This window comes from Ambystoma mexicanum, chromosome 6q (genome assembly GCF_040938575.1).
Source record: "Ambystoma mexicanum isolate Mex_15411 chromosome 6q, UKY_AmexF1_1, whole genome shotgun sequence".
Taxonomy (NCBI): Eukaryota; Metazoa; Chordata; class Amphibia; order Caudata; family Ambystomatidae; genus Ambystoma; species Ambystoma mexicanum.
This window is the reverse complement of record NC_090937.1, coordinates 1,166,345,828-1,166,371,958: the sequence shown is the minus strand read 5'-3', so window position 1 is coordinate 1,166,371,958 and position 26,131 is coordinate 1,166,345,828. Positions and strand designations below refer to the sequence as shown.

Below are 26,131 nucleotides of genomic sequence, written 5' to 3'. Positions count from 1 at the left end.
GTTTAGGGAGCAAGACCACCTTTGCCTCCTCCTTGGACGGGGCAATGTGCCCAGATGCCCCGAAGGAGTTTAAGAGAAACTAATATCGGAACCAGCTCTTCATTGAATGCTTTATAAAAATTCCCAGGAAAACCATCACGTAGGGGGAAATATCAATTTCTAGCTCTTCCCTTTCGCCAGGGTAATGTTCTGCAGGGGGCATCTGGCCAGGTATTCCCTCTGAGCCTACCCAGCGGGTGAATCAGATGTGTATAGGACTGAGTAGAATTCCCTAAAGGAGTGTATGATGTCTCCAGTATTAGAGCTTTCTCCTTTATGACTCGTTTTAATCTTTACAATAGTCTTTGACGCTTCTTTTTTCTTCACCTGTCTCTCCAACAGGCGATCTGCCTTGTTCACCTTGACATAGTATTTTTGCTGCAGTTATAACCAAAATCGCTAGGCCCTCTTGGTGTAAAACGCCTCTAACTGTCCCTTAATCTGACTGCTTTCTGTACTAACCGTGCCTCCCGCGTCTGTATCCTTTCGTCCCCGTCAATTGGCTGAGTTGAGTTTCCAATTCCACCTGCAGGTGGCTTATCTGCTTATCTCTCTGTGTCTTCTGCACAATTAACTCCCCCCTCATGATGGCCTTAAATACATCACACACTGTATGTTCCGTTATACCCTGCGTCTTACTAAGGAGAAAGAACTCCCCATTCTTATCCTGCCTGTCCTCGCATATCACCTGATCTTTGAGGAGGTATTCTGGGAACCTCAACTTGCAGAGCCCCGGCCCGCCCCTCTCCTGAGGAACTGCGAGAATGATCCTTGAGAAGGACCAATGGACATTGGAGTTAAAAGTGTACCCCTTGCATTCCCCTTGCGTCTCCCTTCAGGAATCCACTAAAGCCAACTTTGCCATACGCTCTTTTAGCGACTTGGAGGTGGCCACCTGGTTGTGAAAAATTCTTGCGCTCCTATCCCTCACCGGATCCAATGTCAGATTGAAGTCACCCGTGAGACTGATCTTCCCCTTAGTAAACCACTCGACTTTGGCCAAAACGGACCTCAGAAACCCATCCTGTACCGTGTTAGGTGCATAGATCGACACCAGAGTGTATGTGCAGCCCTCCCACCTAACATTAGCCATGATAACCTGCCCTTGCAGTCTCCCTCCGTAGCCGTGATAGACAAGCCTGCAAGTCTTGGATAGCTATAAGGAACTCTCCTCTCTTCCCCTGGACATTGGCACACATTTCCTGTTTCTGTCACACTAGCTCTATCCTGCGTGTACAGGGACCATTTGATCCTTCTTGTGTTGACGTCCTCAGATTATTTTTCCTCATTGGTTGGCCGCAACTTTGAGATGGAGAGAGACGACTATGTCATGCCACCAACTGATGACCCCCTCGTCTCCCCGTCACATCCTCTTCAACAAAGGACTACTATTAATACACAGACCTGTTAAAAAGATCTGCAGAAAATGTTGGGATGAAGGCACAGAAGCTAGATGTAGTCACTGACGTCATGTCAGAGGAAAAGAAACAGTGTCCCACAGTATCCCTTTGCTAAGTTCAATAAAGAAATGCATTGCTTCCTCACTCTGAATGCTCATTGGCATAGCCTGTACTCCTGCTGGAGTCTGCTCCGAATGCTAAATAGAGTGGCTTACGAAAGGCGGCTGACCAGCGTGGTCATGCTTGGCTCGTTGGGTCCACTGGAACATGCAGAGGGTGATTCCTGGGTTCCAGGATTCGCGAGGGGTGGTGGGGGGTACACTGCCCGCTGGATAATTGTTCATGGTTATGCTGCTGAGCAATTACATTATGACACAGTGAATACAGAAGATGCGTGGGAGCCCATTTCAACATGATGGTTTGGGCCCCCCGTTGCTTAGAGTGGAAAGCATTCTAAGGGGAGCGTACCTTATAATGGAGACAAAGATGTGGTTAAAAGCCACCAATTATCACGAGACGGCGAGCAAGCAGGGAGCTAAAACGCTGAATGCTCGCTGTGTAGCAGGGACTCCTTCTTTGTAAGCAAGTGGCTGACCTGGAGGAACCAGTGTTTAAAGGCAATTAGGTGATAACACTTCTGTTTTCCCCAATGAAAGTTATGGCTGACGAGCTCTAGCAAACGCAGCTTGTGAGGCGAGCGCTGCAAAGCGCACACTCTAAGCCCCGGAATGTAGGTACTATATAAAGGAATACGTTACTGTGTTATTAGACTTCTGACTGGCAATAGGGGGGAAGTTGCTTGGAGCCTTCCTGAGGGTCGAGGCACCTTTCATTTGAAGGGTTGAAAGGCCCTGATGCCGTTCCTGGGTGAATATGACACAGCTAACGGAGATGTCTCTTAAGCTCTGTGTACATAGATGTTTCTTAAGCTCTGTGCACAGTGGTAACCCTGCAGAGCTATGTCAACCTTTGCGTGAACCTGCCAACCAAGGTATTGATGCAACCTGGCTCTGAATTTCACACACTGATTTCTGTAGATGACATAAAAGCCCCTTGGTGGGAAGGCCTGGCAAATATTTGCCACTGCATCGCAGAGGCAAGCCAAAAGGAAGTGGACAAACCTCGAGAGGCGCATCCACTGCCTTAAAGCAACAACTCAGTCCCCTCCCATGTCACCCCAGATGGAGTAAGGATGATAACTTTCACCACGCATGGGAGGGGATCCCATCGGACAAGTGGCTCGAGGTTACTGCATCGAGCTAGTAAATTAAAATCGTGCAACCTACGACGGGACGGTAGCATGCTGCATAAACATTGGTAACTCCTAAAAATTGAAGTTGAGGCACAACTCCTAAAATATGCCAAAAAAGACAGTTCCCTATCATTGTTAAAGCTGTCCATTTATTACCTTTATTTCCTAGTAGCTAAAAGACAAAACAAAAAGGCCAGTCTTAGACCTACAGTAAACAAGTAAGTCAAACCACGGAATTTCAGAATCCCACTCCTAAAAAAGGGTGTTTATGTGGCAACATTGGGCGTGAAAGATGTATACTTTAACATTTCATTGTTGCCAGGCCGCCATATGTTTCTGCATTTCAAAATTGGAAAACTTAATTTTCAATTCAAAGCACTTCCTTTAGGCATTGTATCGGCACATCATGTATTAGCCAAGGTTCTCTCAGTGGTGGCAGCTCTCCTACGCCTACAAAACATTCCCGTCTACCATTATCTGGCCAACTTGCTCATAACGGGAGAATCTGAGGCAAATTGCCTGTGCAACACACAGAGAACGGTAGACCGATACAAGCTGGGTTTCGCCATCAGTGAGACCAAATCAATTCTAAACCCGTCGGAAACAAAACTATTCCTCAGGGCCGTTTTATATTCAAACATGGCAAAGGCTTATCACTCACAGGCAAGGATACAAGCAATATGGATACAGATTCTTTGTTATGTTAGGAGTATTTCTAAAGCACAGGCCATCACCAGCTGGGGCATCATGGCGCTAGGGGGCACAGACTGAGGGTGACTGCAGAAGACAGAAGAGGAGAAAGAATTATACGATGAACAAGCAAGTTATGGTCGCGCGCAAGAAGTCCAGATGATTGCTGATGGAGCGGAGGGAGAGAGGTAGACCATTCCACAATAGAGATGCAGCAACAGAAAAGCAGCGCACGCCCCATATGAGAGCACTTAAAGTGTCAGAGAGCAATACAGCAGATAGCAGCAGAGCAGAGAGGGCGGGAGGTTGTGTACTGCCTAAATTTGAGAGTCAGGTGTACTCTGGGCCTATCTTGTTGAAGGCCTGATGGTCCAGGCAGAGTATCTTAAACATAAGCCATTTGACCACTGGAAGCCAGTGCAGAGAGCTGAGGATGGCGGAGGTGGAAGAGATGTGAGGGGCCTCTTTGGGCCGCCGACTTTTGAAAGATTTGAAGGCGTTGGAGGAGGTACGCAGGTTGGGCCAGGTAAAGGGAATGGCAGGATTCAGTGGAACCGGAAACAAGAGACAAAACAATCAGATGGCGGGAGGGAGATGGAGGGAGATGGGCGGGACACCGACAGCCAGAACCTCCATCTTATCTCCATTAAGACAGAGCCAGTTGCTGCCCATCCAAGCATGGATGGCCAGCAGACATAAGCGACAGTGTGCAGTGGTGGAGGGAAGGGCCAGATCGAGATGAACCAAGATTTGTGGATCGTCCGTGTAGGAGTAACCCCCGAAAACCAAGAGAGTGAATGAGTTGCATCAGAGGGTCAATATATGTATATTGAAGAGGAGAGAGATCAGGACCAAGTGAGGGGAAGAGAAGGAGAGATGAAAGGAGGCAGATACTGTTGGGGGGGGAGTGACTCAAGAGGAAGGACCATTACCAGTGTAGAACCTGGCCCGAGATTCTCCCTGCAGAGTGTCTGTTTATTGTAATGGTTTGATCATTGGTGTTGAATGCCGTTGAAAGCTCTATAAGGATCAGGGCACCGATGCCCCCCTGATCTATGGTCTGATCCAGATTGTCAAGCGCAGACACCAGAACAGACTGTGCCTCTGCCAGGCTTGAACCTGGACTGAGCAGGATATAGAGCCGCAGAGTCCTCCAGGAAAGAACAGAGGAGGGGAAGTGACAAGGGCTTTGACTACCTTCATGGGGAAAGACAGTAAAGAGATAGGGCAAAGGTTAGAGGAGAGTGAGGGATCCAGGTTAGGTTTCTTTAGGAGGGGGAGCACCAGTGCATGTTTAAGGAAATCAGAGATGTGGCCAGAGAGGAAAGATAAATCGCTAAGGTCACTGGCTTAGCAATACAGGGAACAATCTCTTTAAGGGTGCTGAGCGGAATGGGGTCTGCCGGGGAAATGGATTTGAGGCTTGGGGTGGACGAAATGATGTCAGCCTCCAGGAAGGTTGGAAACTCAGACCAGGCACAAGCCGAAGATGTGAGGGGCAGGAGGTCTGTCTCGGCGAGCGGAGGGACCCGGAGTCTGTGATTTATTTCATGATGATTGTGATTTTGTCCAGAAAAAAGGTAGAGACAGCAGTGCAGAGCCTGTAGGAGGTAGTCACCCTGTTAACAGTGGTGTGCGAGGGCAGAGACTGAACCACTTGAAAAAGCTCCTTCGGAGAGTTGACCGCGGCTTGAACGTGCAATGGGTTCTGATTGGCCGCTGTGGCCCTACGAAAAGCTAATTGGGCGAGAGGACAATAAGCAATGCACCATTTGTGCTACGCCTGCCAGTATGCCAGCCGGAGGTCAGAAAACCCACTGGAAAACCTTGGCTCGGTGGGCTGCCCCCAAGGCTTAGAAGGTTTCATCAGAGCAAGAGGTCGGCGGAGAAACTGTTTACAAGTCATAGGGGGGGGAAGTACACAGTGAGGGAAGCAGAGATACAATTGGAGCAGGGAGCTGACAATGGGGAGAGTGGGCAATTTGGCCGCAAGGGATCCTAAAGCAACCTGTGTAGAAAATAGGAGGGAGCAGAGCGCCCAGTCTCAGGTTAGGTGGGGAGTGGATGCTGTGTGCTCCTTAGGTGTTGCGTAGGACCCATTCCTTGAAGAGGAGGGTCATGAGCTTCTTCCTGAAATGTAGTAGAAAACAGGTGATACTCATGTTGACAGGGAGGAGGTTCCAAATTCAGCAGATGTAGACGGAGAAAGCCTATATTTGGGTTCTTTCCTTCACACACCGGCAGAGTTCAAGTCTGAGCATGCCTTTTCTTCTGGTGCATCGTAGACATCTGAAGACCTGATCTTTTTAGCAAGGACACATCTTAGGGGTGCTTGCGTGGTTGCTGGAAGGCCTGCCTGAGGGGCATTGCCACCATACAGGTGGGAGAGGACCATGGCCTGGACAGCAGATCTGAAGCTATTTGCTGAGATGAAGGGCTTGATTTTCTTTAGGAGATTTGTAAGGCTTCAACTTAGAGTTCAGTCCACACCTTCCCACAACATTATTGGATAGATACACAAGCAATAGCGTGTTCACAGGTGAAATAAGCCGTCTTAAAGCAGTTATTTGCAGCTGTACCGTAGCTCACCTCCCGCAAACTTCTGGCACTGCTTTCTAGTCTATGCAAAGCATATGAATCCAAGTAGATTCACAAGCCTCATCAGACAAACATTATTTGCCCAGTAATCATCTTTCTGTGGCTTGTATATGCTTAGAATCACATACCCCCCACCCCCTTGAAGGGTTCCATGTTAATTTGGCAACATAAATTCCTTCGTGGTCATCAAAATGTATTTTTTAATTTGGCGTGTCCCACCTTCTGATTCCCCCCTTTGCCCTCATTACCACTCCTACCCCAAAGCCCTCCTCACCCCCTTTTTACCCCTTAACCCACAATCACTTCGAAGTTAATTGCTTCAAAGTCATTTTTATGGTTGAAAGAACTGGACAGTATCAGTTCAGCAACATTCTCTGAGTACATGCATGCGTCTTTTATATCAGAAAATGTACATTCTGAGGACATTGATGTGTGAAGGAACATGGGTCCCTGTACAAGTAGAATAAGGGGTAGTGTGACGGGAACTCACCTGTCGATGCCCCGTATTTATAATTAGAAAAAATATATAACACGTTGCGCCAAACACTAAATGATAGCTGATGCAAAGCATGTGATTCTAAGCAGATATAAGCCCCAAAAATATGATTACAGGGTGATTCAATATGTCTACATGCAATGTAATATATTGCATTTCTTTCATGGAGAAAACACCAGATTGTCCAGAGATAATACAAAATATGCCATCAACATCTATTACTCAGGCGTTAAAAGCAAAAAAACAAGAACAGTATAAAAAGAAAATCACATTTGTACACATGCACTGTTTTAAACATCAACATTTTCAAAACCTTTTTTAAAAAACGTTTTCTCTTTTATTTAATTGAAGCTGGAAATCACAAACATCACCTGAATTACAAACAATGGTAAGAAAAACTATAAGGAACAGCATGACAAATATCACAGAAGCAAAAGGAAACGTCACAAAGATGAAAGAAAACAAAAGGAAATATTTGGCTGTGAAACACCAAAGAACTAAACTATGGCACCAATTTAACACCTGAAGAAAAACCGGCCTATCAAACCACAGTAATGCCTTTCGCAGCGCAATATCAACTCAAGAAACAAACAATAGGGGCAGCTTCACTCACCCGCAAATGGGGAGCAAAATAATAACATCTTCCACAGCCAAAGAAAATACCATCTGTGGAAAACACACCACCGTTCTCAGCCTAAGAGGCACCATCACTTTAAGAAGCACTTGATGGTAACTAATATACAAAAAATAATATATGCACTAAAAAAAACGTAAACCTGCATTTTTTTAACAGTATTTCTAAATTACAACATGTTGCTTAATGTTAGTAACAAAGGAAACAATGCAACACAACGTGTTAGTAAATTATATACCATTGTATAACATACCTATTACTATATACAATTGCTGAATGTTACTACTGTAAAGGAATAACCTGTTAGTACTATTACAAACAATGCAACGTGTTGGTAAACTATATGCTATTTTTAAAACTTTACTATTAAAAACGATAGCTTAAAACATAAATATGTATACAGATATATACCCCTTTTATTACATCCAACATTTACATATCTTTTGTAGATTCTACTGTTCATGTGTTTTAAATAAATCTCACAAGCCCTCAATTGACAAGCCAACAAAAACAATTTGTTGATGAGTCTTGTTGCCACTGTGGTATTTGCCCATCCTGTTGGTTTAAATGTATTGACCAACATTAACAAATTAAAATAGATTAAATAAATCCCAAATCGGGAATACCAACATACATTGTAGCATACAATAACCAAGAGAAAAACAACAAAAATATCTGCATACAAACAACACCAGCTGTTTCCATAGGTCCAATAGACACTAATAAGGATAACATAAAATTATTCATGTATGGGATACTACCATTTGAAAAATTGCGCTTTTGGATTTGGGAATAGTTTGAAAGCTCACAACTAGAGGATGTTTAAAAGGGAGCATAAGTAATTTTATGTAAGGTGTACATTAAACAAAGGGATCTTAAAAAGTACAACTTTGGAAATTCCTCAGTATTTTCCCACATGAAAAATGAACACGACTGCATCCATTTAGAAAATGTACATGCATATAAAGAGCCCCAAAACAACAGCAATTGTATGTTCCACCCCATGGCAAAAACATTCCCAAAAAAGGACACATCAAGAGGCAGCTAGAGAAAATTCAGCTGAAAACATTACATTACAATAAATTCCCTACAACATATTGTGCTATTGCACATTTGAAATTTCTAACATTACCAACAATTAAATTGAATATGACAGTACTGTCTTAGGTGCATTAAGTTTGGCACAATGATTGCAGTGTGCAGGTTAATGCAGCAGCAAGACTGCAGAAATGTTAATATGATGTCACACATAAAAGTTTCTACACATTAATGTATGTACAAACGTTTCGAGTGTATATGGCAAATATGCGTTCATTTATCATTGTGTATGCGCGTGAGTACAATGTGCAATTTCGTAGAGGTGAGCATTCGTGAAATAAAGCAGTTAGAGCTGCGGAGTCCTCTTTTTTAGGGGGCTGTGTGGCAAAGGACTAATATGAATCTATAATGCAACAAGAATAACACAGCATTTTTCGTGAGCGGGTCTCTCTTCACAGTCTTCAGCGGGAATTGGTTTCAAAATCTTTGAAAAGAAATCACAGTTGGGACCAGTGAATCCTGTCCGCATTTGTTCTAAAATCAAGGCCACACACGCCAAATAAACCACGAAAAGGAAATTTACCAATGAACTATTTCTGAAATCCCAATTTGGGAGATCTATATAAATCAAGTCCTGAAGACGGGTCCGACGCATGCCTGATAGCATCAAATAACTAGCTACTGAGCCTGTTTAACCATCTTTTGCCAGGACCCAGAAACACACTCTTTGGTGTCGACAAAGTCAAGGACAGAAAAATTAACAAAGTCAATGATAGTGAATTGCATCAAGGTTTCATTTAATAATAGGATGTCACCTTATTTGTTTACTAACCTCACTACATCACCAGTATCCGACGAATGTGTTCAGTTAAAACCAACTGGTCAAGACAATTGCTTTTCAGTATAGGTTCTCTTATGGAATGTTATGTGCATTTTTTTCTCTCCTGTTTTTAATTTTTCTAAGTGTTTGGTATCCATGAATTAAAATATGTATTTCTCTATGTTTTCTGTCGCAAATAATTGATCGACATGAAAGGTAGCACGTTGTGCAACTAGACACACCTGGCACGTGTGTAGGCGGGTAGCTGTTTTTGTGGTATTCTTGTTGCATTAGAGGTGAGCATTCGTACATGGGTAGATGTAATGCAGTACTGATTGTTATTTTTTAATATTGAATGATTCTGAAAAAATATACATACTATAAATATTTAATGGGAACATAAACAACATGAAACCGTGAAAGCTCTGTTACACATGCATGCGTCACGTCTTACACCCTACGTCACTTTTTAGGCGTAAAACAGAAAGAGATTAAAAGTAAACTAACTGAATCTCCATTCAGTCAGGTATACATTCCTATGTTCTCTGTATTGTCTAATGTAACAAGGGAACATAAGGTGAGTTTGCAGAGATCAAAATAAGGATTTGATTAACAGGGGATAAAAGTAGCACCTGAGTATCTGGCATCACTCAGTAAGCACGAGCTACCTCAGGGAAAGGATATAAATGTATGGCTCCAGATGGCCTGTGGAGCCAAATGTAGATCCTGGTAGCTGTTGGTGTCAAGCCAGTCAGGTAAATAGCTTCTTGCAATTTTTAACCCCGGTTTGTATATATGTATATTAATGTGACTTTTTTTTCTCCATAACATTTTATTGGCATTTTTAAAGAGCATTACATTGAACATGACAGCAGTTATAGTGTAGCATTCAATAATCTGTTAAAGCAGCAGTGACTGTCGGGGAGACCGGTGTGCAGGGGCCAAAATGCTGGGAGACGCATCATTGTCCATGGTCCATCTTGTCCTTGGATGCCAGGTGGGATATACTGGTTGCGGCATAAAGGGGGGCTATGGCTTAGGGTTGTGGTTTAGTAGAGCGGGCTGCCCTGGAGCCATCTGGTCAATGGTGGCCTCCTGGTGAGGGCTGGGAATTTGGCTGCATAGTCCATAAACGGGTCCCATATGTTTAAGGTTCTATTTAGGAAGCCCGTACGGATCGGCGTGATTTTTCCAGCGACCGCTATGTCCCAACATTTCGCCCACCAAAGGGCCACTGAGGGCCCTTTTTTATCCCTCCACACCCGGGCCATTGCTATTTTTCCTGCTAGAAGTAGATGCGTACACAGCCTGGGGATGTCGCCTGAGACTGGGAATTCACCCCCACCTGTGTCGCCCAGGAGAATGACTCCGGGATCCCACAGGATGGAGAGGCCCGTGATTTCTTTGATATGATTGATTATCTCTCTCCAGTACACTTCAGCTTTCGGGCATGTCCATATCATGTGGAATAGTGAGCCAGGATCTGGGCATCCTCGCCAGCAAGTTCCGGGTATGGATGGATTGGCCTTGTTAATTTGCGCCGGAGTTACATAGTACCTGTAGCAGAGTTTATAGCCCCCTTCTCTGTCTGTGATACATTGCGAGCTTTTATGTAGTCTGGCCCAAATTCTTCCCCATTCTTCGACTGCAATTTCCTTTCCCAGATCCTTTTCCCATTGAAGCATATACCTTTCTTTTTTATAGGGGTCTGCTCTGTTGAGGAGTCGATAAAGGGTCGAGATCCTGCCTCTACTTGTGGGGGTTGCTAAAGAAAGTTCCAGTGCTGTTAATTCTCTGGCGCACTTTTCCCTGGTTGCTCTGTGGGACAGCCAATGACGGATTTGGGCATAGTGGAATCTTTCCCGTTCCCCCACCCCGAATTTTACTTTGCACTTTTCGAACGAGATGGGCGCCCCTGTTTCTAGGAAGTCGCTAGTCGTCCGTAGGCCTCCCTCTATCCAGGGTTGAAAGTTGTGCGTCGACAGGCCTGGGGAGAATTCTGGGTTATTCCAAATGGGAGTTAGGGGGCCCATGGGGCCACGGATGCCCCATTTACGAGCTGCTTCTTTCCAGCAACGGACTGTTGTCATCGTCGCTAGTAGGGGTCCACTATTTGCCTGCGGTTTCATTGTTGGCAGGTGTGGGAGGACTGAGGGAGGCACCGGACACCAAGCTTCTTCGAGTTGTGTCCATTTCGGCTTGTCTGTCTCTTGGACCCATGCGAAAGCTTGAGATAACTGCGCAGCTAGAGTGTACCTTGTTAGGTCTGGTACTCCCAGGCCTCCCTGTGGTATGCCCCTTAACATTATTCGTTTGGCTATGCAAAGTCCCCCCCCCCCCCCCCTTATACGAACTTTTGGATTTGTTTTTGTAAGGCTGCTAAGGCTGGACCCGGTATATGGACGGGGAGTGCTGTGCAATGGTACAGCCATCTGGGGATTAGGTTCATTTTGATAGCAGTGATTCTACCGAACAAAGATATTTCCTGGGGCTTCCATCTTTTGAGATCGTTTTGGAGATCTCTGATCAATTGTGGGAAGTTAACTCGAATACAGGCGCGATGGGTCCTTGGGGATGTGTACCCCGAGATAACCAATTGGGCCCGTAGACCATGGGATTGGCATTAGTGGTCTAAGAGTGTCTTTTTCCCGTTCAGAGTGATTAACCGCCAAGGTTGTGGATTTGGATAGGTTTACCGAGAACCCTGACAGGGCCCCGAATTCTAAAATTTCCTCCCATAAAGCTTTCAAGGACGTTGCCAGGTTAGTCACTGTTATCAGGACATCGTCTGCATATAGCGCTACTTTATAATCATGGCCCCCCACCGTTAGCACACTTAGGCTGGCGTTTTGTCTAATTCTTGCGGCAAAGGGCTCCATAGACAGAGCAAAGATTAAGAGGGTAATTCATAGAATTTCGCACAAAAGTGGGGCATGCGGCTGGCGCACAGTGTGCGCGTGCGAATGTCTGCGCCAGCCGCGTGAGCTAAAATCGATATCCGCGCACAGCGTATTCATGGATTTCATCCTCCAAAACCAGCCGTGGCGCAGAGTGGCGCAGCGACGCCAGTTACACCCCCAAAAACGCCCTCGCGCAAGGAAAAGCCATCAAAATTCACAATTCATCGCAAAGGGCTGCGCTAACCCTGGACCAGTATACAGGGCTGCCAAACAGCAAACGGCGAGCGGGGAACGTGTATTACTGGGGTGCGTGGGAAGTTCAACACGCGATTACAGCAGGGTACGTGTATTACAGGGGTGCGCAGGAAGTTCCACACGCGATTCCAGAAGGGTACGTGTGTTTCTGGGGTGCAGGGAAGTTCAACACCCGATTCCAGAAGGGTACGTGTATTACTGGGTTGCGGGGAACTTTTATTTTTACACGCGATTTCAGCAGGGCACGTGTATTACAAGGATGCGCGGGAAGTTACACACGCGATTTCAGCAGGGTACCTGTATTACTGGGGTGCGGGGAATTGTTACACACGTTTACAGCAGGGTACCAGTATTACTGGGGTTTGGGGTACTTTTACACGCGATTTCAGCAGGGTAGGTGTCTCACTGTTGTGCGCGGGAAGTCCCCAACACGATTTCAGCAGGGTACGTGCATTTCTAGGGTGTGGGGAAGTTTGACACGCGATTTCAGCAGGGCACGTGTATTACAGGGGTGCGCGGGAAGTCACACATGCGATTTCAGCAGGGTACCTGTATTTCTGGGGTGCGGGGAAGTTTCACACGCGATAGGCCCTGTGTGAGTGGGGTATGTGTATTTCGGGGGTGCAGGGGAGTCCTACACGTGAATTGGCAGTGTGGGTCCTCCCAGGTGTTCCCTCTACACCCCCCACGGCCCCTGCAGGCAGACCACACCACAGGGGACTACCCTGCACCCCTGGTCATGTCCCGCAGGCAGCCCATCCACCATGGGCATGCCCCCCCCAGCCAAGCCACATGTCACCTTGCACCAGTGATCACCAACGCATTACCCCCTTGGACTCCCACCACACAGCAGTGCAGGGCACCTGCCAGCAGGCACACACTCATCTCCCCCAGCACCCACACCCCCCAGCAGTGTGGGGCACCTGCCAGCAGGCCCCCACTCATGTCCCACCCATGTCCCCTTGCACCCCCACCCCCCAGCCGTGCAGGGCACCTGCCAGCAGGGCCCCACTCATGTCCCCTTGCACACCCACCCCCCTGCAGTGCAGGGCACCTGCCAGCAGGCCCCCACTCATTTCCCACTCATGTCCCCCTTCTTCACTTGACGCTGCGTAGAGGGAGACATAGAACACAAGCATCAGGGTACAGTACAAAATACCCTAGACAGGAAGCAATAACTCATGAGTGGCACTGTAAAATGTCACTTCCATCCTGTCATTCCACAACACATGGGTGAATGCACGCAACACACATGCAGAAACAGTCCGTGCGCCTGCAATCAACATCAACATCCATGTAGAAGGGCCCCTGTAAACCACGATGTTGCCTCAAAGTCACATGCATCCATGGCGTTTCAAACTCACACACACACTTCTCAGGCACACACATGTGCACCATACATGTACATGACATCAGCACCCATTCCTCACCCCCCCATGTCCAGGAACAGAGACAGCCATGCATTAATGTGTGCATTCCACATAGAGCTCCCCATGTTGCTTCAAAACACATGCACCAACCATGTGGCTCACACATAACTGGTCTCATATGCATGACCATGATGTCCCTGCACACACACATATCCATACATGGCCTATGTCACACATACAGGCAAGCATCAGACTACCAGCACACTGCAACATGCACTCTCACACAGCAATGCTTGGCCACTTGCTGCTCAACTCCAGACGGGTCTGCCTCTGAAGGATCTGGGCGTGGAGCGCTGGGCCTACGCGTTCCAGGACCCTCATCTGGATGGCACTCAGGCGTGCCCGACCCCCTCCGCGAGGTGCCGGGCCGTGTGGAGGGTCCTGGACCTGAAGTCCTCCCAGCGCTTCTTGACGTGCTTGATGTCACGGGTTGCCACCCCCTCCGCGTTGATGGCAACCACTACGTCATCCCAGATCCTCTCTCGTCCTTCCTTGTTGGCGCGTGATGTTCCGAAGAGGGCATCATAATGCCCCAGGACATGCTCCACCAGGACACCAACTTTGGTGGCAGTGTAGCTGGTGGCCCTCTGCCTCTCTGGCTGGGGGTTGCCAGTGGTGCCAGATGGTGTAGTGCCCAACATGGCAACCCCAGAGGCAGGAGTGGGTGGGCAACTGGGTCCTGGGGCTGGGCTGTGGAGCGATGGAATCCCAGTCGGGAGTCTTCTGTTCCAGCAGGGGACCCCTGCAGATGGCTGACGTGCAGGCACCAAATAGCAGGGCACGTGGGCAGCAGGCAGACAGGCAGCAGCAGATGGCTGGTGGGAGCTTGCTCAGGGCTCTGGGGGGCAGTAATTCGGCCTTCTGGGCAGGAGCGTGGTCTTCCGTGTGTGTGTACGCGTGGCCAGAGTAATATGGAGTGATTTAGCACAGGAAATTCTTGCACGTCAGCGTGTAATTCGAGGAAAGGCCCTTAGCGCGTAAGCGCGTCAGCACACGTACACGATATCATTGGACCAAAGGCCCTTAGCGCGTGGGCCCGTCTGTGACGTATTGTGCATGGGCGTTGCCCTTTCGCGTGTAAAACTTGCTGCGCACTCCTGAAATTCACGTACTTCCTCGACCAGGGCCCTTTCGTGTGTGAAACTGCACGCGAACACCGTAATACACGTACCCTGCTGAAATCGCGGGTGAAACTTCACTCGAACACCAGGAATACACGTACCCCGCTCGCACAGGGCCAATATTCCTGTGGTCGCGTGGAGTTTCACACGCGATAGGCCCTGTGCGAGTGGGGTACGTGTATTTCAGGGGTTCGCGTGAAGTTTCACCCGCGATAGGCCATGTGTGAGTGGCGTACGTGCATTACTGGTGTTCGCGGGACGTTTCACCCGCGATAGGCCCTGTGCGAGTGGGGTACGTGTATTTCAGGGGTTTGCGGGAAGTTTCACACACGATAGGCCATGTGCGAGTGGGGTATGTGCATTACTGGTGTTCGCGGGAAGTTTCACCCGCGATAGGCCCTGTGTGAGTGGGGTACGTGTCTTTCAGGGGTACGCGCAAAGTTTCATCCGCGATAGGCCCTGTGCGAGTGGGGTAAGTGTGTTTCAGGGGTTCTTGGTTAGTTTCACACGCGATTTAGCTGTCAGAGCAGGGTACGTGAATTTCGGGGGTGCACGGGGAGTCCTACACGTGAATTGGTAGTGTGGGTCCTCCCAGGTGTTCCCTCTACACCCTCCATGGCCCCTGCAGGCAGACCACACCACAGGGGACTACCACGCACCCCTGGTCATGTCCCACAGGCAGCCCATCCACCATGGCCATGCACCCCAGACAAGCCACCTGTCCGCTTGCACCACTGATCAACAACTCATGTCCCCCTGCACCCCCACCCCCCAGCATTGTGGGGCACCTGCCAGCAGGCCCCCACTCATGTCCCCTTGCACCCCCACCCCCCAGCATTGAGGGGCACCTGCCAGCAGGCCCCCACTCATGTCCCACTCATGTCCCCTTGCACCCCCACCCCCCAGCATTGTGGGGCACCTGCCAGCAGGCCCCCACTCATTTCCCACTCATGTCCTCTTGCACCCCCACCCCCCAGCATTGTGGGGCACCTGCCAGCAGGCCCCCACTCATGTCCCCTTGCACCCCCACCCCCCAGCATTGTGGGTCACCTGCCAGCAGGCCCCCACTCATGTCCCCCAGCCAACACGTTATCACAATCTAGATCCCTGGCCCTCATGGCCAGCCTCCACATGCCAAAGACCCACCCAAGTATTGCATCCACCCACATAGAAATGCCAATTTCATGATACAACCCCAATGGCAAGTATGTAAATGACACATGTCCGTCACACACACACAATGGGTGCAAGTGAATGTCAAAACCCATATCATGACACGCATGAAACCAATGAGATAATTCCACACATCAAAGTATGAACCAAAAAATGTATTAGAAGCAACATGAATGGAACAAAAAACAAACAAACGACAAAGGGAATTATAAACGAAAAGCTGCATGTCCGTAAAATAATGAAAAACAAAAAATTATAATCCAAAGGGAAGGTGTCCAAAGTCACAGTTCAATAAATGAAATCCAAGGGAAAAACAAAAGTGAAAACCATTGCTCCATGGGGAAATAAAATAATAAAAAAGATGAATCCAATAGTGAACTATATACAGAAGAACAATCCAGGGTCCATGATCCCAACCGATGAAATGAAACCTATCAAAAATACTACCTAATGAAAAACTATATACATAAAGGTGGTGCATTGTCCAAGCGCAACCAAAATAAAGAAAAAACCAAAGGAAACCTAACACTATCTAACTATTTACAAGGGCAGCGGGCAAGTCCAATGGCTCACTTGTTGATGTTCCGGGCCAGGGCATCATCGAACTCCTGCTCGATGTCCCGGAGGCGGTCCTCTTCCATGGCCCCGAGGGTTCGCAGGGACGATGACATCCGGAACTCCAGGTCCCTGCGAATGGCTTCGAGGCACTCGGCCTGCCTCAGGGCCCTACGCATGGAGTTCTCCGCCCTGACCATAGTGAGCCGTGCCTCTTCCGCCCGCTGCCGCTCCACATCTATCGCATGGCCCAACCGCTGCCACACGGAAGACACTTCCCGTCCAGGGTCCTCCTGCCCTCCGGCCGATGCCTGCCCCTCTGATGATGAAGGCCCCGAGACATCATGGTTCCCACCTTGTTGCTGCTGCTGCTGTGCCGCTGCCTGTGCCCTGGCTCCTGCTGCCTGCACATCCTCCTCCAGCTGGGGTGAGTTGTTGAGGTGCCCACCCCTGCTGGACGTCCGACTCCCGACTGTGGCAGGGATGTGTCCTCCACCAGCCTGGCCTCAGGGTCAGAGGCAGCTCCACAGTGCACCCAGGTGACACATGGGTGGCAAGATGGCACGGAGGATGACTGGCGCATAGGGGGTTCAGTTGAGGAGGGGGTTGGAACAAGGTCCACAAAACGGAGGAATCCGGCCATGGTGAGCTGTCCCAGTGGCTCAACGCGGTCAAGGAGCCATTTGAGAAGACGTGCAGTCTCCTCATGAAAAGACTGCAGGTCAGCTTGCATGGCACGTTGACGCAACGCCACCCCACCCAGGACAGGCTCAACCCGGTGCCGGATAGCCACATCCGCAGGGAGAGGAAGGCCAGTTGGTGTAAGCCAATCCCCTCCCTGAGAACAGGTCTGGACGTAGGTATCCCTGCTGGTGCAAGATGATGCAGTGACAGGATCGGGGACAGGATTACACACAGGCACCTCTCCGCGGCGGCCTGTGCTGCCTCCTGTCCCTGCCCCTGCACTGCACCACTAGCACCAGTGGAATCCCCACCTCCAGACCCCGTCTCTGTCCCTTGCACGGCCTCCTCCTCCTCCACCAAACCCCCCACCAACCTGGATGACTCCGTGCCATCTTCCTCCGTCGGGCCCTGTGGGGTCTCAGCTGCCCCTTCGACTGCCGAGGAGTCCAACTCCAACCTCTGCCTCTTGGACTTCCCCTCGGCAGCTGCAACCTGGGACGTGGCACGTGACTCCTCACTCCCCAACGAGATGACAACCTGGGAGGGGAGCCGGGCCTTGCATCTCTGGCTGACGGTGCGATCCCTGCCGCTGTGCTCCACAGCACCTTCTCCGCCCTCTTCATCAGTTGACGCTGCAGACAGGGAGAGATAGGAGACAGGCATCAGGGCACTGTACAATGGACTCATACACACATGACAGTTGTACATGAGTGGCATTGTCAAACTTCAGACATGGCATCACAATCCCCAACACACATGTCATTGCAACTCACACACATGAGCTATTCCACAGCCATATTGCAACAGCCAGCACCATCCATACACATACAAACAGCATGAGCAGCCAAAGGTGAGCCAGACATCACATGAAACACAGGGAGTGCACTAGACATGCACACACGCCACCACAATTACATGCATGTGTACACCTCCGCCAACTGTCGCAGTGATGGGATGGGCATCCATGTCACATCTGGCAATCAGTCTTCTACATATCAGTCTCACATGCATCCATATTGCATCACTGTTTCACCCATGTCAAATACACACACATGCACACGGTGCAGATATATGCAGCTGAACCAACATCCATGTGTGACACCACAACCATGCCAACTTACATACACAGTAATCCAAACATGTGTGCTCACACATCTGCATTTGGCCTGCATGCTTACCCACACATACACCATCCATGTGTCTCACACATGAAAGGACTTGCATGTGTCAGCCTCACAGCCCTGTACATACACATCCATACATGGCCCTACAAAACCACATGTACAACCTGCACACTACTGGCACACCACCACACGCACAGCTTCAAATCAGTATACATGTACACTTACCGCTCGACTCCAGATGGGTCTGCCTCTCAAGGACCTGGACATGGAGCGCTGGGCGTATGCGTTCCAGGACCCTCATCTGATGTTCCGACAGGTGGCCCCGGCGCCCCTTAGCATCCGCTGCCTTCAAGAGGCGCCGGGCCTTGTTGAGGGTCCTGGACCTGAAGTCCTCCCAGCGCTTCTTGACATGTTGGAAGTCGCGGACTGCCACCCCCTCCGCGTTGATGGCAGTCACGATGTCCGTCCAGATCCGAGTCCGTCGTCCTTCCTTGTCGGTGGCCGACCTTCCGAAGAGGGCATCACACTGCCCCAGGACTTGCTCCACCAGGACACCAACTTCGGTGGCAGTGAAGCTGGTTGCCCTCTGCCTCCCTGGCTGGGGGTTGTCAGTGGTGCCAGATGGTGTAGTGCCCGACATGGCAACCCCTGAGGCAGGTGTGGGTGGGCAACTGGGTCCTGGGGCTGGGCTGTCGAGCGATGTAATAGCAGTCCGGAGTCTTCTGTTCTAGCAGGGGTGGTCACAGCAACAGCACCCCGGGCTGACGTGCAGGCAGCAAATGGCAGGGCACGTGGGCAGCAGGCAATCAGGCAGCAGCAGATGGCAGGTGGGAGCGTGCTCGGGGCTCTGGGGGGCAGTAATTTGGCCTTCTGGGCAGGAGCGTGGTCTTCCGTGTGTGAACGCGTGGCCAGCTTGATACAGAGTGATTTGGCACGTGAAAATCTAGCACGTCAGCGTGTATTTCGAGGAAAGGCCCTTAGCGCGTAAGCACGCGTACGCGATTTCATTGGACCAAAGGCCCTTAGCGCGTAAGCGCGTCTGTGATGTGCACGCGCGGGCGTTTCCATGAACACGGGTGCATGTTACACGTCCAAGAACTGCACATCCGAGTGTCAGCTCGTGTAATTGGAGGTTAGGGCCTTAGCACGTATACGCGGAAGTAACGTTGGACGTGTGGGCCGGTTCAAAAGGCACGTGTAGGACGTCATTTCCTTGTACGTGCTTTTCGTGGAGAGCGAGTGGGTGAATTCTGTACTTGTCGGTTCACACGCGATTTACTTCGATTTACTTCAAAGCGTTTCTAGTTTGTACTCCCTGTTACCTCTGACAGCTTTTTTCTGATTTTCTGTTGGGCCTGTTTCCTCAAACAGCGTTCACTTCTTCTTTTGTCCTGTCTCCTCAGACAGTGTACAATTTTTCTTTTGGCAGGGGTATTTTTCACGCTCATTTTCCAGGCAGACGGTGAGTCGCGCACGTATTTACCAACTGTGCTTGCCCCGTGTGTCGCGTACCCCTTCAGAGGTCATTGTAGGCTGCGTGTAACACGCGTACGTTCATTTTTGTGTTTCTGGGTGCCACAGCGTAGTGCAGGTTCATTTTTCCACGCATGTGGTCTACGAGGGGTTGCGTGCATGTTATATTCTGTTTTTGGGGTGCCTGTGCGTTGCGTGACCCGTCATCTTTCCCCTGGGGTCACATACAGCCTTGCTAGAGCACTAGGGTACGAATTCCATCTAGTACCCTACCCCTTTGACACCCAATTGCCCAGGACAATAGTTTACTGCAGCTCCCATACGCACAACAACATCAGTGCCATGGTTGGGAGGCAGCCAAGCGGTAAGGGTGGCAACGGTGGCCGAGCCTCAAGAGGTGGCCGTGGTGGGCGCGGTAAGGGGCCTGGGCAGGATTTGCAGGGTACCCCAACCCCCCCATGTGTGGAGGACCAGCCAGGGACACCCATGCCCCCCCCATAGTTGAGGGAAACGTGGCTGACACCATCTCTGATCAGCCCTTGTTGGACCGGCCCATTGTGGCACCTGACCTGGCAGAGGGTGACTCCCAGGCTGACTTCCAGGTCGCCAAGTCTAGGCCACGTGTGGCGGTGCAAGTTGGTGTCCCCAGGCCACGTGGATCAGGGGCAGCTATGTCATCTGCTGCCCCGAGTAGGCAGGGTGGGGAGGCTGCTGGGGCAGCTGCAGCTCCATCCACCCCAGCTTTGACTCTCCCAGCCAGGGCAGTGTTGGTCCCAGTCCATCTTGCTAATGTTCCCCCTGACTACGTAACACTTCAGCCAATGCCTGCACCAAGTCCCATGCTCAGTGTGCATTCCCACACTCCAACTACCCAGTCCACCGGTGCTCCTGCCCCTAGTGGCTAGAGCGGCGTAGCCACTCTAGGCCACTCAGGATCCCCACCACCTTCCAAAAAAAAGAGGAAGAGTGCTCGTCCACTACAGGCTGATACCCCAGACACGGCTACGCAGTCCGGCACGCAAAGGAAGCCTAGCTTCAATGAAGCTGAACGTGATGCACTTGTGCAGTATGTGTCCGCACACGACAGCGAAATGTTGATAACTGCAGGGTGCAAGACCACACCTGCTCAACGTCAGGCACACTGGCAGACCGTCACAGACATCATAAGTGCCCTTGGATCAGTGAGGCGCACAGCTGGTGAGTGCTACAAGCGCTGGAATGACCTTAAGCGCAGGGCAAAGAAAAGGCTGGCCTCAAGTCATGCCGCTACTCTGGTGACTGGAGGTGGGTCTCCACAAGAGGTCATTGAACTCACTGTACATGAGTCTGTTGCTGGGACCTACATCACAGAGGAACAGATCCAAGGTGTGGGAGATCTGCCAGATTACGAGGCATTGTCCGGCGAGTGCACATGCATGCATGCATGTGTGTGTGTGATCCATGTGTATGTTGTGTGTGTGAGGGGTTCTGATTGAGTGCCAGGTGAAGGTGTGTGTGCCTGAGTGGTTTGGGTCACCCATGTGCTTCATCCATAACATTCTGCGCCCCTGGATTTGGGTATTACAGTATCCCTTCTGCCCACAGTAGACATTTTGTGCAACATCACGACAGTTGCCCTTGAAATGGCATCTTGCAACAACATTGTTCCGTATTTCTCATTGTTCATTCAGGCTGATTGTTTCGATCCCCCCACTTTCACTACGCATATCTCAGCCCTATTGTTAAACGATATGTGACATGCCTATGGTACATGCCATCTGTGTGATGGCATGTGTCATGTATGTGGATTGGACATGCCACTCACAGGCCAATGTGTGATGGCTCTGCTAGCCAGCATGCAGCTAATGTGTTGCTCTTCCATCTTGGTGTCATCAGGGTCTGACATTTTCCTCCCCTTCAAACTCAGTGACAGTGCATGCATGGGAGGGTTATAGTCATGTGGGACATGTGTCAATCAAGTACTGGTTCTGTACCTCGTGAGGCCTAATTGTGTGCCATGGTGCTAATGCCTGTTTCCATTTTTCGTCTTTCATGGTCCTGCAGGGGATGACGTACTCTCCACCTTTCCTTTGGATTTATATGAATTAGTACTATAACAAAGGATTAGACACATAACAAATTTTTGCATTTTAATAACTTGCAATCAGCTTTGACTGTTTCAGCCAGGACCACCCCTCTTGTGTTTTCTTGCTTATGACAGCCCTTAGTCCTGTGCGTAGTTTGGGCTTTCCCTCCCGTATATTCTCTTTAGATATAGCTGCCTGCTATAATAGGGACCTGTAACTTGTATTTTCTCTTCCATATTTACTTATGGCTTGATGTGAAATAATGAATATTTTGTATAATGCAATTTCATGCAATGGTTGTATCATTTACAGGTCTATATGACCTATGTTTGTTTAATAATGAACATTTGACTGAGGAGAAAAAATAATAAAGACTCCCAGTCGTATATCAATTAAGTGTTTTGTGGTATACACTCTTTCTCCCTGGTACCTCTCCACCTTTCCTTTGGATTTATATGAATTAGTACTATAACAAAGGATTAGACACATAACAAATTTTTGCATTTTAATAACTTGCAATCAGCTTTGACTGTTTCAGCCAGGACCACCCCTCTTGTGTTTTCTTGCTTATGACAGCCCTTAGTCCTGTGCGTAGTTTGGGCTTTCCCTCCCGTATATTCTCTTTAGATATAGCTGCCTGCTATAATAGGGACCTGTAACTTGTATTTTCTCTTCCATATTTACTTATGGCTTGATGTGAAATAATGAATATTTTGTATAATGCAATTTCATGCAATGGTTGTATCATTTACAGGTCTATATGACCTATGTTTGTTTAATAATGAACATTTGACTGAGGAGAAAAAATAATAAAGACTCCCAGTCGTATATCAATTAAGTGTTTTGTGGTATACACTCTTTCTCCCTGGTACCTCTCCACCTTTCCTTTGGATTTATATGAATTAGTACTATAACAAAGGATTAGACACATAACAAATTTTTGCATTTTAATAACTTGCAATCAGCTTTGACTGTTTCAGCCAGGACCACCCCTCTTGTGTTTTCTTGATACCCCAGACACGGCTACGCAGTCCGGCACGCAAAGGAAGCCTAGCTTCAATGAAGCTGAACGTGATGCACTTGTGCAGTATGTGTCCGCACACGACAGCGAAATGTTGATAACTGCAGGGTGCAAGACCACACCTGCTCATCGTCAGGCACACTGGCAGACCATCACAGACATCATAAGTGCCCTTGGATCAGTGAGGCGCACAGCTGGTGAGTGCTACAAGCGCTGGAATGACCTTAAGCGCAGGGCAAAGAAAAGGCTGGCCTCAAGTCATGCCGCTACTCTGGTGACTGGAGGTGGGTCTCCACAAGAGGTCATTGAACTCATTGTACATGAGTCTGTTGCTGGGACCTACGTCACAGAGGAACAGATCCAAGGTGTGGGAGATCTGCCAGATTACGAGGCATTGTCCGGCGAGTGCACATGCATGCATGCATGCATGTGTGTGTGTGATCCATGTGTATGTTGTGTGTGTGAGGGGTTCTGATTGAGTGCCAGGTGAAGGTGTGTGTGCCTGAGTGGTTTGGGTCACCCATGTGCTTCATCCATAACATTCTGCGCCCCTGGATTTGGGTATTACAGTATCCCTTCTGCCCACAGTAGACATTTTGTGCAACATCACGACAGTTGCCCTTGAAATGGCATCTTGCAACAACATTGTTCCGTATTTCTCATTGTTCATTCAGGCTGATTGTTTCGATCCCCCCACTTTCACTACGCATATCTCAGCCCTATTGTTAAATGATATGTGACATGCCTATGGTACATGCCATCTGTGTGATGGCATGTGTCATGTATGTGGATTGGACATGCCACTCACAGGCCAATGTGTGATGGCTCTGCTAGCCAGCATGCAGCTAATGTGTTGCTCTTCCATCTTGGTGTCATCAGGGTCTGACATTTTCCTCCCCTTCAAACTCAGTGACAGTGCATGCATGGGAGGGTTATAGTCATGTGGGACATGTCAATCAAGTACTGGTTCTGTACCTCGTGAGGCCTAATTGTGTGCCATGGTGCTAATGCCTGTTTCCATTTTTCGTCTTTCATGGTCCTGCAGGGGATGACGTACTTGATGCTGTTGAGGTTGAGGAGATGGTGCAGACCCAGGAGGGATCTCAGGCACGACCGGGCACCAGTGGGGGACGGGGTGTGGTGGTGGGTGAGAACCCACTCTTGCTGCAGACCGTTCTCTCCAGGGGTGTCTCTGGGTGCACCTCACCAGACCTCTTTTCGGGTGTTGATTCGGATGATGAGACCTATGTGGCTTCGCCGGTAGGTGTTTCTGGGAGGGATTCTGTTCTGTCCGACCCACCTGCACCAGGGGTACAGCCCACTATGGGGATGTCAGTGTTGGTAGGTCCGCCTTTGGTGGTTACGGATGCAGGGCCACACTCCGCAACATCTGATCCTGTTCCTGGGCCAGCAGATCAGAGGGGGAATGCAGTCCTGTAGCCTCAGGCAGTGCCGACACAGCAAGGCACAGTTTGCCTTGCCCCAGACAGGTGTGGTGCCCGCCAACGCGCGGTGGTCGTACGCCACCAGGCAATACCTCATGGGAGAGAGCCATATACGGTATGGCAAACCAACAGGCAGCAGCATCTGAGATGATGGCTCAAGCTATGGAGAGGGTGGCCACTTCCATTGTCCCCCCAGAGAGGCAGATGGAGCAACTACAGCAGGCAACAGACTCCATTTGCCAATCACTCAGGGACAGATGGGCAGCCCTGGACACTCTGCGGGAAGCCATTTCTTTAGAGTCCCAGGGCCAGAGGGAAGCCCTGAGGGTAGAAGTCCGTCACCTCAGGCAGACTCTTGTGGAGCTTGAGGCCTCCACTGTCACGAGGACAGAACAGCTGCTGGAGCGTGTCACACGTACGCTCTCAGCAGAGATGCAGGCAACTCGGGAGGAGGTCCGGGCATCACGTCAGGCGGTGCATGGGGATCTCCGTACAATAATCCTCCAGAACGAGACCTTCCACACCCGCATGCTTGCTGCCATGGAGAACCAGACTAGGGTTTTGCGTGGGCTGCCTCCCATAGCACCACCACCTCCTATGGCGGCAGCAGCACAGGGTGATGAGAGCAACCACAGCGATTCAGAATCTCTCACGATAGCGTAGCCGTGCAGGCCATGAGCCCGTGGAGGTGTTTTTTTCTCGCAACATCCACACAGGTGGCTGTTGGTGGTGTGCACCTTGTCCTCGGACCTCCTGGGTGGCCTCACCCACCCCCTGGCCCCCACATGGCCATTTTTGATTTTGGTTTTTGATTTTTGAGTTTTTGTTACAGTGTGTTGCCTTGTGTGGCTTCCGTGGGCATCCACTGTATTCCGGCTGGGCACATGCAGGCTTGTCCTGAGTTTGGGTTAGATGCTTGGGTTCGTGAGACACACACCCCTCCTGCTTCCCGTTACCATGGGCTTGCAAAGGGTGTGCCCAAGTGACAGTAAGTTACACAGTGACGTTGGACTCCCATGACATGTGCGGGCAGTCTGTAGTCAATACTGTGTATACATTCCTAGTGCATTTTGTTGTAGTATTGTACACTGCATGGTGTATTGATGTGTGCTTGTGCATCCATGTCTCCCTCCTAATTTGCAGGTTCATTCCACATGTCTTCACAAGGCCGTCTACTTTGGAGATGGAGTTCATGTTTTAAGCAGTTCACTTCCAGATTTGCGTGGCACCAACACTGTACAGTTGGGGGTGGTCGATGTGCTAGCATCACCAGGTTGTAAGTCTACGTATCCTTTAACTTAGTACTGTCATGTTATGCTATGTTTGGGGTGGCTAGCTGCATTGTATTGTAGTAAGTCTTTGGTCATGTGTGTTGTCAGTTCTACATTAATGGGAGCATATTGTGTGTGGCCATTTTCCATTCGGGACACTGTACTTTGTGACACTTGTGTCATGTTTTGGGGATTCCTTTGTTTGCTCTCACATAGCATGACATGCCATGGTGTGTTGGGGGGCGATGTTGGGGAGGTGTTGGGTGACATGGCACTGTTGTCATGTTGTTTCTTGCAAGGGGGTAATGATTTTAGCAGCATAGGAGTGTGTCTTTTGATGACACAGCATTGGTGGTGTTTGTGTAGGTAGGGATGCACACAATGGAAGACTACCAGGTGAACAATCTCAGGCTGGTATGGTTGTGACAGTTGACTGTCAGTTGACTCATCATCATTGATAGTCAGCTGGTATATGCCAGGGCTGTGTGCACTCCACAGGAGTGTGATTTTAGGTGAAGTAATTAGCCACCAGATGCGTACGGGCTGCCTCACCCCGTGCCCTTTCCCCTCCCATGCGCAGCGGGCGTGCATGTGGTTGGGGATGTGGGGGCACCACCATGTCCACCGGCAGGCCCCTGCGTGTTGC

The 26,131-nt window shown here is 49.5% G+C and overlaps 1 protein-coding gene across 2 annotated transcripts in view; it reads left to right on the top strand.

Moving 5' to 3' along the window:
- The window catches only part of N4BP2 (NEDD4 binding protein 2), a 2,396,815-nt gene that overhangs the window by 1,993,579 nt on the left and 377,105 nt on the right, over positions 1 to 26,131 (top strand). The gene's annotated exons all lie outside the window — the stretch shown is intronic.